General features: G+C 37.8%; 1 protein-coding gene across 4 annotated transcripts in view; it reads left to right on the forward strand.

The window, feature by feature from the left end:
• Positions 1 to 105: 105 nt before the first annotated feature.
• Positions 106 to 13,953, forward strand: part of LOC139973313 (kelch-like protein 38) — a 79,392-nt gene continuing 65,544 nt past the window's right edge. For all 4 annotated transcript variants that reach the window (XM_071979907.1, XM_071979906.1, XM_071979909.1 and 1 more), the window contains exon 1: positions 106 to 346. The gene's annotated coding sequence lies outside the window, so the exon portion shown is untranslated. The remainder of the gene's footprint in view (positions 347 to 13,953) is intronic.

A 13,953-nucleotide genomic window follows, 5' to 3' on the forward strand; every position in this document is an offset into this window, starting at 1 on the left:
AAGTGTTTCCGTGAGAGGCCCAAATGGTGGTCACCAGCATCCGTAAAATGAGAATCTCCAAGCACGTTTTCCGTGGATTTTAAAGTTTGCCCTCTATTTTATCACTAGAGACAACAAAGTAGGGCGAGTCGGCGAAAGGAATTAACATCAGGAGCACGCAGCTGACAAAACACAATTTACTCCGCAGGCGAAGCACTTGCAAGTTAAGTGAAAACCGCTCGTGTTTGAAATATAAAAACGTGCAAAAAAAATAGACGACACCACCATTAATTTAGGGATTTTCTTTTGTTGAGGAGAGTTTTTTCATCTTTATCACCGGGAGAGAGTGAACAGCTCTGCATTCAGTGTAAGTTTGATAAGCAAAACTCTTACATAAACCAAATACCATGATGTCTTCGTTTGACTTTTGAGTTTGAAGTAATTGATTTATCGCCATCCAGGGCCTACGCTACAGACTAGTTTTCCTGATTTAAGTTAAGCCTAGCCTAAGTCAGGCCTTGCCTAGGTCTTAGCAATCCTAGAAACTCTAGGCTACAGTAGGCTAGACTAGGCTCATAACCGTTAACATATTTCATAACCACTGAGGTTCTGCCCCTCTGTGTTTTGGATATTTCTTTTTCTTAGACAAAAATTTAGGTGTGTGCCCACTAATAAATTGTAATATTCCGTAAATTAGGACCATGAAAATTGAAGCAATCCACTTCTCCAAAGTGAAGGTTTAGGCTCTATCACAGTAACACTCTTATCGGATTAATTTTCATTTATTGCTGATTTTTTACCTTGGAAGCTTTCAACAACAAAGTTCTGTCTACAGGTAAGTTGGCCTGACGTTTCAGGTCCTAGCAGGGGTGTTACTAAAACGAATGACAATTGTGTTACACATAACGAATGACAATATGTTTTACACACTAAAAGATTGCGTTGACTAAAACGAATGACAGTAATGACAGCACAGACATTTTCTTCAACCGGATATCACAGTTCAGATTTCGTGGGTGTCTAGATCTATAGTAAAGTACGGACAAGATAAAAAAGCACCTTATAGTAAGCGAAATTGTAAGTTTGATTTTATTAATTATTAGAAACTAACAATACTATAATCTTGAAACGGCTTCAGTTATCTTTCTATATAAATCTACATAGAGGTAAAATGCACAACACTCAAGCGCATTCTCACACAAAAACTTTCCCTGTGGTTTCTATCCGTAACTTACACCAAAACCCTGCAACCACGTAACATGCGATTTTCCTCAAATCATTTTTGCGCAGAAAACCAAAAACCGCATTTACTCCACTATCTCTTCTCAATACTGTCCTTCGTTGTCATTCGCTGTCATTCACAAATGATAATTAACCCTGTACAAAGTCAATTGTCATTCCGTCATTCATTTTAGTTTGTTCCCCTAGCAGGATCTTCTGCAGAGGCTGAATGACAAGTGACAGTAACAGAACGGACAAATACACAGAATACAGACAGGTTAGCTGTAATTCTCTTACACAGTCTCTTTAGTGGATTGCTAACAGTTTTGTTTTATTTTGATAAACAACAAAGTTAACTTGAGTTCATAGTTTTGCTTTGGTACACTAGTTGAACCCCCCCCCACCCCCATGCCTTGCTGACCAAGGGTGATTTTATCCAGGTGCATTTACAGTATTTGAGTCAGGAGGCCCCTTTTCTTCTTAGCTAACCTGTCCCTCCCTCGATTCAAGGTATAAAAGTAGCAGTGAAACTATTTGCTTTTGTGATTCTTCCTACCATATCCTGATGCTCCTTATCCCCTTCCAACCACTTAGTCTCCTTCGTGTCCCTTGACCCTCCTGCCTCCTTCATTCCCCTTCCTGCCTTCTTTATTCCCTGCCAAGTTCATTCCCCTTCCTGTCACTTCATTCCTCTTTCTGCTCCTTTACTCCCCAACCTGCCACTTCCATTTGCCTTCCTTATTATTCACTCCACAACCTGCCATTCATCCCCTTCCTATCCCTTCAATGCCTTCAATCCCTAATCTGCCACTTCATTCCCCTTCCTGCCACTTAATTCCCCTTCCTACAAAGTGCTTAATTCCCCTTCCTGCCACTTCATACCCTTCCTGCTCCTTCACTCCCCAACCTGCCACTTTGTTCACCTTCCTTTCCCTTCCTGCAACTTCATTCTCCTTACTACCACTTCACTCCCCAACCTGCCACTTCATTCCCCTTCCTGCCACTTCATTCCACTTCCTGCCCTTTCACTCCCCTTCCTGGCATCTGTAAACTAATGAGAACAAGTTTTGTCCTTCCATGAAAGATACAATTCATTATTACTTACAGCATTTGGGAAACAATTTTAAAGAAATACTGTGAACTCCATGCTTCAATTGCATTTACCTACAGTATTAGTCAGCTACTCAAAAAGAGCAATATATATATATGCTAAAGTGTTCAGCTTATTGCAATATCATATATACTGTATGTACCTGTTGACAATGCATACAAAATTGATGAAAGACGAAAAAATGATGTTGAAAATTATCCATGGGTTCCTGGCTAGTTATGTTAAGCTGCCAGAACATTTTTGGAAATAATATTTATAATTTCAAATGATAATAATTATAATAACAATAATTAGCATTTAAGCCAGGACTGGGCAGGTTATACAGTACAATATGGATCTTTTCAATAATTTCGTCTGACAGAAGTCTTTCATAGCATACTTGAAATGTGAAATTATTGGAAATTTAGAACAGATACAGTGGCGGAGCGTCCATACAGTCCCACCCCCCCCCCCCCCGACGGACTCAAATGGACTGCTGGCGCCCTTTTCAGCTTTTTACCACTTTTTACTTATTTGCGATTATTGACTTTTTTATTGTGCTCTCATCTACCTATTGACATTTGTCACATTTTGTTGGTATAATTTCCTGACAAAATGGCGATGACACCTATTTATTCTTCGTTCATCTGCAAATTAGCAAGGCCTGGAAAGGGTCATTTCTGGCGATCTAGGGAGTATCTTTACTCAAAAAATTGTCTGTACGTTCCGCGCCAACCTGTGGTGGCACTCCGCTTAGATAGTGTTGAAAGCGCCTCTACAGACCATTCTCGCCCACCCCCCCCCCCGACCAAAACCCCTATCTCTGCCACTGAACAGATATATAAGTGGGTGAACCACACTCATATTATTCTAGTTTTAGAAGTATTCATGGCATATCAACAAATGCTTAGCACACTTGAATGGTGAAATTATAGGAAGTTTCAAACAGATATACTGTAAGTGGATGAACCACACTCATATTATTCTAGTTTTTGCCCTGTAGAAGTATCGTGTGGCATATCAACAAAAGAATTCTGTTTCAAGTTGTCCTTTAACCACTCAACAATATGATCATCACTATCCACTCATTTTTTACCTGAACTTCCTGTTTCAAACAGTGTGTATTATTCTGTGGTAATCGGTTAATAGGTTACATCGTCAAGTTTAAACACTTTGAAAAACATTGACTAATATACTACACATTAAAGCCACGAGTACAATAATTTGGAAAGTGAAACTGTATAAAAAAAAACAAGAAAAAACACCAAAAATCACAGACAATATGATGGCAACTGCTTCAACAGAAGGTCCTGTCTTCCTTTCCTGATTTCATTTTGTTTCATTTTTTAGCTCATACCAGCATGCTGGTGTGAGCTATCGTTACAGTGCAGCGTCTATCACTCTATCACTCTATCCGTCAACAATTGGTAAAACCGCTGCCACTCGCACAGTGTTTGATGGAATTTCATGAAACTTGGACACAAGGACCATTGGGTATAGGGCCATCAGAGATGGTCCGAAATTTGGGGTCAAAGTTCACCTGTGGGCCGTAATGAGCCATTTTGTGGAAATATGCAAAATGCTTCTTCTCCTACAGATTCCATGGTACAATGTTGAGGGTTTGTCACGATAGTACTATGGAAGTTTTACCTTCAGGGTGTTCATGAATTTGAGATCAAAGATCAACTAGGGGTCTTTTGTGGCCCGGGCCGTGGCCCTATATTTTCAAATTGCTCCTGTTCGTACAGTGTATGGCCAGTTATAATGAAACTTGGTCACAACGTTCCTCGGGATGAGAGTTACGAGGGGTGTTCGGAAAATTGAGGTCAAATGTCATTTAGGGGGTCATCGGGGGTCATTCCTTGTAATATTTTCAAATATCTCAATCTCCTCAAGATTTTGATGGATCATATTCAAAATTGAACTGATGATTGTTGGATTGAGTATGAATAAGGTGATGCCTAATAATTTTTGGTCAAAAGTTAATTAATTACAATTAATCCCCATTGTTTAAAAAAATCTGAGCCTTCACCTTTTGCAAAGCTCCTTTAATTTGTCTCCCAGTCTCTGCAGTGTTTGTTTACATTTGTGGTTAAGCTCTGCAGAGGCTGTTAGTGGAATTAAAGCAGGACAGGGAGTTGTTATTAACTGCTGAACTGTAAGCATGAGAGCCCTATAGCCAATCAGCACTAGCCGATTCTTAGAAGTCTTTGAGTCTGAGGTATGTAGGCAGCCAGCCAAAATTTTGGCAAGGAGTGCTTCAGGTCTGCTCAGGTAGAAGGGAGAAAGTGTAATAGGGTAGGTCAGTGGTATTGTTTGAGAGAATGGGTAAAATAGGATTTAAAGGGGGAAAAATAGGAATTATAGCCAGTGGTGTGGCCAGGATTCTGCTAACGGAGGGGGGGGGTGGGTGTTATTCCTCATGGGCCCAAAATTGGTGGAATCTGAAAAATGGCCTGAAATTTGGTGGGCCATAAAGTTTTGTTAGCCCTGCATTTTTAAGCTCGAAAAGGTACAGTATGAGCTTCTGCACCATTGGTGCTCTAGTTTTTTCTTTGTTGCCAGAAAATCTTGAAAATTGAAAACAGAAGTATGTGACAACAATACTTGCATCAATTGTGCTGTTTAAAGTGGTACTGTATGTAATTAGTACATCAAGAGGCAGTTATGTTGAAAACTTACCTGCACTTTTTTTTTTTAAAGTTCAACGTCTTCTTTAAAGTAACTTGATAATAGTAAAAAAAACAAACAATTGCCCTTGAAATTTATAAAAAAAAACATTCATCTATGTACAGGTTGGTATACCAGTCCCTTTGTTGACAAACTGTCTTCTACTGTATGTACACTGTTCTATAAAAGGTGTGTATGTGTTATGCTACGCCATCAAATTCCCTCGCGCTCGCATGCGGAATGTTTAGATCTGTAGAAGACATGCCAAAGATGAAAGATGAAATGTTTATTTAGATCTATTGCAAATTTGAACTTGCTTTAACTTAATTCTTCATTTTCGTTAATAAACAGATTATCGTTTTATCCCTGCAGTACTGTGTACTCAGGTTTAGCAAAGCGTACGGTATGATTCTCTCGCTGCGTATGTCATCCAATGCCCCGAGGCATGCGGACATCTCTGGAATCTATGTTTGCTTCATTTACTATCAACCTGATTAAATAGAGTGATTCATTCCCTGTGAATCGAATTCCTTCAAACAAGAAAGAAAGAAAAAGAAAGAAAAAAAGAGAAGAGAATGTAATATTTCAGGTTGAAAAGGCCAAAATGAGAAAATGGAAAAATGCGGGCAGATTTTGTGTGAGATTTGTGGTTTTAAAAGTAGGTATAAAATGGAAATGACTAAGTACTGTGGTTGTACCTGTATGTACAGACTACAGTCCAGCTGGTCTCTGAATATTTAGATATTTTATGTTATTATTATATCAGCTAGAGTCACAAAATTTGATAGAACTATACAGTAATCTATGCATCACTGAATTAAAGCGCATCGGTTCTCTTAAATTATCAAATATGCTTCAAGAAGTAAATATCTGTCTTATCTCATCATAGCAGAGCTATTGTCGTTCACCCCCCCAAAGGAAAAGCAGATTAGATTTATTATCGATGGTACATCATGTCTGCTTGTCAAGTCTCTTGTGAGTTGAGGAGGAAGTATGCACAGATATTTTGTGTTCGGATATCTTCAGTCTGGGACCTTACATTTTATCATGAGTCCGTTATTGAGTCGGTTAACTTTGATTACTTGGTTAACAGTTATATGTCAGCCCTACAGTATCCAAGGTGGATATGTGGTCCAAGTATCACAAATACACATTACAGAAAGAGGAAGGAAAATATTTATGATATATTATATATTTATTAGCATAAATGTTGATGCATATCATAACAACAATATAGATAAAAAACAAAAGAACACATATACAGTCTAGGCTACTGCCATCAGTGCCATGTAATACTTTTGTTTAGTAGTTAAATAAGTGGCATGTTGATTGAGTGATAAAGCAGTAATTTGGAAGTCTGTTTGTTGTCAATTTTCGAAGGTTTGCAATGACCAATTAGGCTTTCCAGTTGAGCTCTCTTGTAAATTGACATAGCGACAAAGTTAAATATGTACACTTGGAGTAAAAAAAAAAACCAAAACTGCTGTAAGGCTCTGGAAAATAACAGTCAAAAGAAAGAATGCAATGTAGTGAGGATGAAGGTAAAATTAACTCAGCTTCTTTCTTGGCAAAATGACAATAAAAAGAACATTTGCTGTCAAACCACCCCATCCCACCCTGCCCTGCCCTGCCCCAGCCCAATCCCACCCCATCCCACTACCTCACCACCCCACCCCTTCCCAATAGAAGAAAAACAGGAAAGAAAGTAAATTAGGAATAGGAACTTGAAGAAACATTATAGACGTGCACGAAAAAAAGGAACAAAAGGCAAAAAAGGGAATAAAAAAACTATGACATTTAAAATGTGATTATGATAGAGTACTTAGTTAAAGACAGGGCTCTAGATACTTGTTACTTTCAAATTTTGCTGCGCAGGATTGAATTAAAAGTTAAAAAAAAATGTAATTGATTAATTATTTAATTAATGCATAATTTCTCATTGGCTGTACAATGTTTCCCTGTCAGCCTGTCCTTACTCAAATGTTTACTTTATCTGAAGAGGGATTCTGCAAATCCATCAGGCAAAGCTACTATAGGTCTTGATCGGAATCATCGTTGGTAAAGTTCCGGTAAAATATTCTCTCCGCGATATATTTATCGCTGGACAGTACTATATCCACAACATGTATAAATTGCTTGTAAGTTATTCATATCAGGCTCTACAGCATTTAAACCTCCCTTGTTTGTTTCAACCAGTAAAATTGTCCAAAAACACTGCATGTGGGTACATAATAATTTGTTTGGATCTATAGCTTCAGGAACAGCTGTGTATATAATACTTCACTTGTCAAGTTTCTGTCAAATTGTAAACATTAAGAAATTAATTGTGTATGTTTTTACATTAGCATATGGAGTAAAATTTGAGGTTTAACAGCCTTGTGCACCGTAGATGATGCTAAGGACCCTGGCAGCTCACAAATTACTTAGTATCTTTGCATATATATTGCAATTTGCATGACAAGTGAGATCATTTGGCAGAGTGTTATTGTTGAGTTATCCACCAGATGAACTATATCCTGAACATAACAAATATCTATATCTGTGTTCGTATATATACATGTGTGTGTGTGTGTGATTGTAATTAGTTTTAAATGGAACCGTACTAAGTTACAGTACCAATGTGTGTACCAGCAGTCATGTACACTAATTAATATTGATTTGGAAATTTATATTGTACTACATATATATGTGTAGGCCTACCTTTGTGCATGTACAAGTTAATATTGATTTGGATATTGTACTACATACAACATGTACCTTTGTGCACAATGTAATATTGACCTGATTAAGAACAAAGTTCTGGTGGGTTATCAGTCCTACTGATTTGATTGTGATACACTATTGTCTATTAGAGATCAGACCAGGTTTCCAAATACATGTGTATACTACACATTTGTCATACACATATAAAATGTACATTAACATGCAGTTGAGTGTACAAAGTCAAGTTGTCATTATGGATCTAAAAAATGACTCAGGATTCTTCTCAAGGAAATTACCAAATTTATTTTGAATTCATGCAAAGTCATCATGAGGTCATGAAGACTGCTAATAATGAAGAGTGCAAGATATAATCATCCCTCATGCGTCAGTCGTAGCGTCAGGCCTCGCAATATTTAGATCTGATTCGTAATACCCTAGCTGTTACAGGCTACTTCAACAAGCCTCGTGTAAACATTGGCTAAATCCATCTTGAATTAGCATGTATCGTAAACAGACCAGACAGATATAGTCACTGGTTTAGAACAATACTCTCGTTTAATACTGACTCACGGGAGACTTTTTGTCATACCAGCTTTTCTTATATTTTTTGTTATCCTTCTGACGAAGTGACTCATTGGTCTCTCTCACAATGACGAAGTCGCTTGGTTTTTTATATACCTTCCGTAATACAGTTTCCAACCAGACCTCTTATATTGATTAAGTTCACCACGGAATAATGTGTCGATCCCAATTTGATAGTTTCCTAAAGAGGTGGTGGATTCAAGCTTAAATTGGTTTTGAAACTCTCTCTAGCTCTTTGCTTCAACAAAGATTTTTGTTTTATAACTCGGCAGGGTGTCTTTCCAAGAATTTTGCGAAGGCAAGAAGGCAAATTAGTGATTATACAGTAATAATAACTACTTAGTAATAAATGGCCCCCAGCCATTTGGTGACAAATTGTGTACTGTTATGGTACAGTACTGTAACTGTAAAGTTTGTGTAGCTATCATTTTGTACAGTCGTTTTTGCAATTTGATGTCATTATATATCGAGTTAGATGCCTTCGGTCAATTTCTGTTTCTCTTGAACTGATTGCAAATACTGTGCATTTACCAGTTTTATTGTAAAGTAGATGTAGTATATTGAAATATAATTGGATTTGCAGTATAAATGCTAAATATGCTAGAATGATGAATAATGGTCAGGGGCATATATAGTGTTCAATTTCCAATATATTATTACACTGCAGACATCTATATGAACATTCATTAAAATATAAAATAAGTTTAATTTTCAAATCCTCCAAAAAGTTATACTGTACTACTGAAAACTTTTAGCAATTTCCTTCATCACAAGTTCTGCTAATGCCTTATAAGTTACTGCATGTAACTAAATGAATGACCTTGGTATCCCAAGGTCACACCAGGGCTGCAGGAAGTTTGAAATCCATCCAAACCATGATACTGCCATATCCTCCTCTCCCCCCCCCCTCCCCACTCCCACCCAACCCCGTCCCACATTCAAAACTTGGCATCTTCTTTAGACAGCTGATTAAGTGAAGCAAGAAGATGCATCGCTTTAAAGCTCATTACTGTTTATCCCAAAGTTTAGCACGCTCAAAATTGCTAGAAGTTTTCAAACGCAGTCTCCTAGAGGCTCAGGTCCTGAAAATTATTTCCAGCCATTGAGGAGTATTAAAATTAGCCCATTAGACATCTAAAATGTGGGTAACTGCTTTTACTGTGGTGGTAAAGTACTTTGAGTATGGGTGACCATACATATTTGACCTTCTACAAATATCTGGGAGCAACAGGAGTGGCCTTTAAAGGGTGTGAAGACTCGCGCAAAAAGAAGCGTCTAATGCCGGTAATCTGACCTAGTTTCGAATGTGGTGTAACAGAAGTGTAAGACACCACCATCAATCCCAGAAAATACACACAAAGCTTGCTACCGTCGGTAATTAGACACTAGTGTACAGTCAGTACATACAGCACAGTGTAGAAACGATACAGCGATGGACATCTCAGGTCCAGCTAAAGATAACAAGGTATCACGATTCATTACTGTCTGCATTTTGTAGCGACACGAACAAAACGTCACTTGCAAGCAACAGAAAGTTAACTTTTCAGATGGCCGCACGCGGTTTGGGGCGAGTCTTCAATGCCTTTAATTGATAGTACTTAATTGTAGCAATGATCTGCTGTCACAACATGATGTTCAGTAAATGCTATGATTAAGATATTAATCCAACTGTCTACAACAATGACGATGACGACATTGACGACAATAAAAAGAATAACATATAGATGTAAATGACATTTCATATTAAAATTTTAACCTTTTCTGGCCATTTTAACATACATATAGATTACGCTAATCCCGAATTTTTAATCCCTGTATTTTCCTTTTAATTCCTTGTGGTCTTGCCTGTCTCAAGACAATGGTCTGATTTGTTTAAAAGATACTTTAATTAATTCACCAACATGCTTGTCATATTCCCATGGTGCACATTTTCTGTCATTGTTTTGATTTCCTCAACAAATGAGTAAGAAACCCTAATTAATTATACATCCTTTGGGACGGGCATCAGTTATATCATCTATTCCTTCCCGGGCCTTGGAAAAATATTTGCTTCTTTTTATTGATGATAAATTCACCCATCCGACGATTGAAAATACCAGATGTGATTGTACACAGGTACTGTAGGTATGTTGGCTTTGTATATATATATCTGCAGTATGTGTCGGTGCCCAAACATGGCAATGGGATTTAGGGCGCTCTTTATACAAGCTGAGGAAAAATTTATCTCCATATGCCATTGGCCTCTACCTCTACCCTCATTGGATGGGATTTGCCCGTAGCCGTACGTCTCGTTGACAAGGTTTAATTTGGTGGCATGTCTTCAAACTCCTGTCGCCAGCCAGGGGCTTGGTAATGTCGTTAGCAAATGGAATGGTAGGTATGGATTGTATCAACTCCCATGTTCATCATCGTGGACGAGAATTGTGATATATATGCTTCGGAGTGTCGAGACTGGAAAATTTAGGGTATTGAATTTCAATTAAAAGGCAAGATTGAGAAGATTAAAGATTTTTTATTCTTCACAGCTACTGCTGATGATGAAGGCAAAGAAACCATTTTGATGTAAAGGTTTGAAAACTTAACAGTGGATAAGAGATGCCTTCAGATGTTGAGATTTTGTACAGGAGGGAATATAGACTTTCAGCTTTTCTGTAGTATCACCGAAACAGACAAAGTCCTGTACATGTATATATCTGAATTAAATTGATATAATCAGCTCTGTACAGTAGGTATGTTGACAGAAAAATTCAAAGGTGTCCAGGGGTTGATATTTGCCAATGTTTCACTGTAAATGATAGTTCAACCCAAATGGAAAAAAAAATGAACAAAAAAATGAAAACAAAAAAGGAAAGAAAAAATTGCAAAAAAATGCAAATGTTAATATCAAATAAATTAGAAATTTTTTGTTGACCCCATTTTGTAACTTGGTGTCAGGGTGTCCTTGCTTGGAATCTGAATGTGGCTAGTAACAGTACCATGGTGTCGTAAAGTGTTGAGTTTTAATTTTATTTATTAATTAGTTTATTACTTGTCACATGAAGTGACTGCAATAAACGAACAAAAGTTTGTTTCCAATCGAGGATAATATTAACATTGGAAACTAAAGGAGCAAGTTCTGTAAAACCAGCCACTTTAATGGGACTTAAAAGGGACTTCAAAGAGACAGACAAATTTGGCAAATAAAATTTTCCTGAGAGATCTACAAAAGAGTATACTTTGTCGATCGCGATGACAAAACACGTACAGAATTTGAATCAGCAGACTCAAGTGGCAAGATATAATTTTGTAATATTATGGATGGATTTGATTTTTGAATCCAGATAATCCAGAAGCTGGATTAAGGAGGTCCAGATAATCCAGGATATAATTTTTTTCCAGTAAATTCCAATTTGTAACATTTGAACCGAAAATGATTAGTAAAAAATACCAAATTACTGACTTTTCAGCCGTTTTCTCAGCTGGGTTCTAAATTTAGATGTTTGTCGATCAATCCTTCGATATCGTATTTGAAGAGAATCGGTAACCCCTGGATGATTACTCATGTTGTCAAGGCTGTTGAACTTTCTGCTCCGTCGTCTACTGGAGACAGCGTTCTGCGAGAGGAAACTTGAGAGGCGAGTGTTCTTATTTGAGATGATGCTCGTGGAGCCAGAGGCTTTTTCGGAGGACGGAAGTCTTCTGGTGCCTTGCTCTTTTTTTATCTTCCTGTAATGTGTGACGTTCGTCTTCCCAAACTGTTCGGAAGGATCAAGACTTAAAACCGAAGGAACAATTTGTTCATTTACACTGTACATTGTAACATGTTTACATATTCGGAACATACATCCTTGGGCCACATAATAACAGAGATAATCCATTCTTGTCGAGACTGTAGCGGAGGAAAACCGCTCGAGGGCCAACACTCGATATTGTCAAGGACCGTCGTGAATATCTGGTATTCTAAATTTGGCTCCGGAAGTTATTTAATGTAAAGAGTGGAATCAGACCCGTTAGTGCAATGTACACACTGCTACTCTTTGGACGGTCACACAAGACAGTGACTAGATTGGTATGGATGTATTTGGCCGAATCTTTGAGCTAAGATGATGAATATATGTAAAAAGGAGAAGAGGGATAAGGGTCTCAAAATATTCACAAAATACATCCAAATTAATTCTGAAGGGGGAGGGGGGGGGGGGGGATTTACCGCATGGTATCTGAGAATTAAGTAAGTTATTTAATGTAAAGAGTGGAATCAGACCCGTTAGTGCAATGTACACACTGCTACTCTTTGGACGGTCACACAAGACAGTGACTAGATTGGTATGGATGTATTTGGCCGAATCTTTGAGCTAAGATGATGAATATATGTAAAAAGGAGAAGAGGGATAAGGGTCTCAAAATATTCACAAAATACATCCAAATTAATTCTGAAGGGGGGGGGGGGGGATTTACCGCATGGTATCTGAGAATTAAGTAAGTTATTTAATGTAAAGAGTGAAATCAGACCCGTTAGTGCAATGTACACACTGCTACTCTTTGGACGGTCACACAAGACAGTGACTAGATTGGTATGGATGTATTTGGCCGAATCTTTGAGCTAAGATGATGAATATATGTAAAAAGGAGATGAGGGATAAGGGTCTCAAAATATTCACAAAATACATCCAAATTAATTCTGAAGGGGGAGGGGGGGGGGGATTTACCGCATGGTATCTGAGAATTAAGTAAGTTATTTAATGTAAAGAGTGAAATCAGACCCGTTAGTGCAATGTACACACTGCTACTCTTTGGACGGTCACACAAGACAGTGACTAGATTGGTATGGATGTATTTGGCCGAATCTTTGAGCTAAGATGATGAATATATGTAAAAAGGAGATGAGGGATAAGGGTCTCAAAATATTCACAAAATACATCCAAATTAATTCTGAAGGGGGAGGGGGGGGGGGATTTACCGCATGGTATCTGAGAATTAAGTAAGTTATTTAATGTAAAGAGTGAAATCAGACCCGTTAGTGCAATGTACACACTGCTACTCTTTGGTCGGTCACACAAAACAGTGACTAGATTGGTATGGATGTATTTGGCCGAATCTTTGAGCTAAGATGATGAATATATGTAAAAAGGAGATGAGGGATAAGGGTCTCAAAATATTCACAAAATACATCCAAATTAATTCTGAAGGGGGAGGGGGGGGGGGATTTACCGCATGGTATCTGAGAATACTGAGCATAGACATTATTTAGTAAACCTCAGTTAATCCCTGATTTATACCTCGCCGTGATGCATTCAGTCGAAAAAAAAAAAATTGGGGTCTACTAGTAGATGATGTGGACATTGTCTGTGCTTGCAGTAGGATCCTGTATAGTCACTTTGCAAAGCTAATGGATGAATGTCCTTTCTAAGGAAAACAGTGTTAATGATGATCTCTCTGATTTTGCTCTTTGGTTTAGTTTTATTACTTCAACTAAGTAGCATGTGGTTTTAAATGATGGTTTGATCAGATTCGGCCAGAATGAGATTTATACTTCAAGAGGACTTGGATTAAAAATATTCAAAGCAATGAAAAATTGCAGTTTCAAAGTGAACAACACATCAGTGTGCAAAGTAAAGGAACACACAAATCTAACCACTATAATTTACAGTAAATGATCTTCTCTCTGCTGAAAATGAAGTCCCAAACACAATTACAGTATCCTTGAAAAAGGAGAGGAGAACTACTGTATA

The sequence above is a fragment of the Apostichopus japonicus genome, chromosome 9 (assembly GCF_037975245.1).
Source record: "Apostichopus japonicus isolate 1M-3 chromosome 9, ASM3797524v1, whole genome shotgun sequence".
Classification (NCBI taxonomy): domain Eukaryota; kingdom Metazoa; phylum Echinodermata; class Holothuroidea; order Aspidochirotida; family Stichopodidae; genus Apostichopus; species Apostichopus japonicus.